We start from the raw sequence: 3,996 nt of genomic DNA on the forward strand, positions 1-3,996 counted from the left end.
GCTCCGGATGAGAGCAGTCCCTGGGTACCCCAGGGGTTGCAGCGTCTCGCCCCGGCTCTGGCTGCAGGAGGAAGATCCAGAAGATGCTCAGGATCTCATGTGGAGACGAGAGCTGTGCTAGGGCTCCATCCCTGGGCGTGTAGCTACCCTGCAGCTGCCGCGCTCTCCCCTGCTTCCCCAGCGGCTGCCTTCTCTGTTCGTAGCATCATAGAGACTCCCGTGGTGTCGGTGTATCCCGGTTTTCCAGTGTTCCTCCCGTGTGCTGCCGGATGAGGGGCTGCGGGCTCCCTTCTTTCAGATGTCCAGGCTGCAGCTCCTACAGACAGGTCAGGTGCAGGGCTGTTCTTTGTGACCCAGAACCACTGTTCGGAAGCACGTCTCGACTGGCCTGCACTGTGCTCATCACGCTTGTTGTGAATATGGAACTCGTAATACGATACCTTGTACTGAGCCAGATAGCAATACTTATTGCATTCCAGAAATGTGCAATAGGGCGTGAAGATAAGGCAGAGAACGTATCGACTCTTTCACTCTGTGTTGGAAATCCATGAATACCCAGCTAGCCGTTTCAGGATGCACTTACCAGCTGCCTTGTTGCTCTCTCCTTCAGTCCATCACTCCGATTTTGCTACTGTCTTTGGTGTCATCCCTTGTCCTCCCCAAAAATCTCTGACTGGGGAGAGTCTGGATCCCTCGCGGTGTGGCGCTGGTCCTTCTCTGTCTGAGGAAGTGATCGCTCTGCTGATTGACCCCAAAATTCAGATCTTGCCTTGAGTTGACCATTTGCCCTCCTCCCTTTTGATCTTCATAGAATCACGGAGTGGCTTTGGTTGAAGGGACCTTCAAAGCTCATCAAGTCCCACCCCCTGCAGGGAGCAGGGACATCTGCCCCCAGAGCAGGGGGCTCAGAGCCCCAAGGGCCAACCTGACCTGGGACAGTGCCAGGGATGGGGCTTCTCCCACCTCTCTGGGCAATCTGGACCAGTGTCTCACCACCCTCACCATAAAAAATTTCTTCCTTAAGTCCTGCCCCACAGGGCAGCTCTCCATCCCATCACCCCCAGCCTGTATTGATACTGGGGGTTGACCCAGCCCAGGTGCAGGACCTTGCACTTGCCCTTGTTGAACCTCATGAAGTTCACACGGGCCCACTTCTCCAGCTTGTCCAGGTCCCTCTGGATGGATCTCATCCCTCAGGTGTGCCAACCACACCACTCAGCTTGGTGTCATCTGCAAACTTGCTGAGGGTGCGCTGGATCCGACTGTCTGTGTCATTGATGAAGATACTAAATGGTACTGGTCCCAATATGGACCCCTGAGGGACACCACTCATCACTGACCTCCGTCTGGACATTGAGCTCTTGACCGCTACTCTCTGGATGTGACCATCCAACCAACGCCTCGTCCACCAAACAGTCCATCCATCAAATCCATCTCTCTCCAGTTTAGAAAGGAGACTGTTGTGGGGGACAATGTCAAAGGCCTTGCAGACGTCCAGACAGACGACATCTGTAGCTCTTCCCTTCTCCACTCATGTAGTCACTCCATCCTAGAAGGCCATAGGTTGGTCAGGCAGGACTTGCTCTTGGTGAAGCCATGCTGGCTGTCTTGAATCACCTCCCAGTCCTCCACGTGCCTTAGCAGAGCTTCTTGGAGGATCTGTTCCATGATCTTCCCAGGCACAGAGGTGAGGCTGACGGGTCAGGAGTTCCCAGTGGACTTCCCCTGACTGCCAGGACTGCAAATATCATGGAGAGTGTCTTGGCAACTCCATCAGGACTCTGGGATGCAACTCATCAGGTCCCTTAGACTTACGTATGTTCAGGTTCCTCAGGTGGCCATGAACCTGATCTTCACTCACAGTGGGAGGGATTTTGCTGCCCCAGTCCCCATTTTGCAGACCATCTATTCAAGAGGTTGCCAGTGAAGACTGAAGCAAAAAAGTTGTTGAGTACCTCAGCCTATGCCTTGTCTGTCACCAGCTTGCCAGTCATGGCTTTCTCTGACCTTCCGCTTCTGGCTGACGTTACCTGTAGAAGCCTTTCTGACTATTCTTTGCATCCCTTGCCAAGTTCAGCTCCAGCCAAGTCTTGGCCTTCCTGAGCCCAGGCAGAATCCCTGTACTCCTCCCAGGCTGCCTGCAAATATCATGGAGAGTGTCTTGGCAACTCCATCAGGACTCTGGGATGCAACTCATCAGGTCCCTTAGACTTACGTATGTTCAGGTTCCTCAGGTGGCCATGAACCTGATCTTCACTCACAGTGGGAGGGATTTTGCTGCCCCAGTCCCCATTTTGCAGACCATCTATTCAAGAGGTTGCCAGTGAAGACTGAAGCAAAAAAGTTGTTGAGTACCTCAGCCTATGCCTTGTCTGTCACCAGCTTGCCAGTAATGGCTTTCGAGACTTTTTTCCCTGGTCTGTGTCTGCTGGTCCATCAACTCAGGGTGTGAGAAGAGAAGTTATCAGTGAAGACTGAGGCAAAAATGTTGTTGAGTACCTCAGCCTTCTCCTCGTCTGTTGTAACTAGCTTGTCAGTCATGATCATCAGAGGGATGTGCTCTCTTTATCCTTCCTTTTCTGACTGACATACCTGTAGAAGCCCTTATTATTCTTTGCATCCCTTGCCAAGTTCAGCTCCAGCCACGTCTTGGCCTTCCTGAGCCCAGGCAGCATCCCTGTACTCCTCCCAGGATGCCTGTCCCCGCTGCCGTTGCCTGTGCAGCTCCTTCTGGCCCTGGAGTTCGACCAGCAGGTCTCCACTCAGCCATGCCGGTCTCTCCCCTTCCTTGCCAGATTTCTGACACTCGGGGATCGAGAGCTCTTGTGTTCTCTGGAAAGCGTCCTTAAAGACCTGCCAGCTCTGCTCTGCTCCCTTGTCCCTGAGAGCCCTTTCCCACGGGATCCTATTGACTCCTTGAACAGCTGGAAGTTTGCTTTCCTAAAATTCATCTCCACCTGCCTTTCACTACCTCAGGGTTTCCATCATTTCCCACCTTTGCCTCACTCCTCGCCATATGAGCTCATTTTTCCATTTGCCTTTCTTGGCACTACTGGGGAATTCTTTTTTTCATGGCGTTGCTTTCAGCTGTGGGAGGACCAGGACATCGTTCCCATCCATCCCTGCCATCATTCGTACACCCCTAGTGCTTCCTGCGTCTCCCTGTGACGGCTCCCATCTCGGCTCATCCTCTTGCCCACTCCCAATGCACTTCCAGCCTTCTCTCACATCTTCTAGCGGGGCTCCAGGCTGTTCAGGGCAACGGATCCAAGCCAAGCATCAGACATTTACTCTGCAGCATCCCTCAAGATGTCTTTTCTACTTCATCTCATTTCACTTGTGCTCTAGAGATGTCCCACCGGGCACCCTATGACAGGACCGGTGGGGCTGATGCTGCTCTCCTGAGCCGTGCTGTGCTGGCACACTGCGGTTTGGGCCACTTAAAATCGGCAGCGAAATTAGGAAGCAGAAACCGGCCGCTTGCAAAGGAAGATCATAAAATCCACCCGAGAGGAGACCAACGCGGGGCGGCTCAGCGTGAGCCCCTGGCTCTCGCTCCCCCTCCCAGCTGGAGGCAGGGGAAGGCGCTCGCCCGCGGTTTGGGGAGAGCATCCGTGTCCCTGCGGAGGGTGCCCTGCAGAGAGACCCACCCGCCCTCACTGGCCATAGCGTTGCTGGAGGCACTTGCAAATAGAGGTTTTGTAAATAGAAAAATATCGGTGATGGGGATTCAATAGGTTTTTTTAAATAAATATTCTTACCAGGTTTACATCTTGCTTTGTTTAAGCATAAGAGGGTTTGTTGTTTTAAAAACAGCTTGAGAACCACGACTCACGGAGCAGGCGACTGGGGAGGAGGAGGAGGCCAGCAGCAGCACGTGGGGCAGTCCCAGGCTGGCGCTGCACTGTCCTGCGACGCCGGGGCTGCACGGAGAGAAAAAGCCGCAGCTGACATCAGCCCAGCGCCAGTTGCTTTGTGAAACCATTGCTTTTTTAC

Source organism: Buceros rhinoceros, unplaced genomic scaffold (genome assembly GCF_000710305.1).
Source record: "Buceros rhinoceros silvestris isolate BGI_N320 unplaced genomic scaffold, ASM71030v1 scaffold8989, whole genome shotgun sequence".
Taxonomy (NCBI): domain Eukaryota; kingdom Metazoa; phylum Chordata; class Aves; order Bucerotiformes; family Bucerotidae; genus Buceros; species Buceros rhinoceros.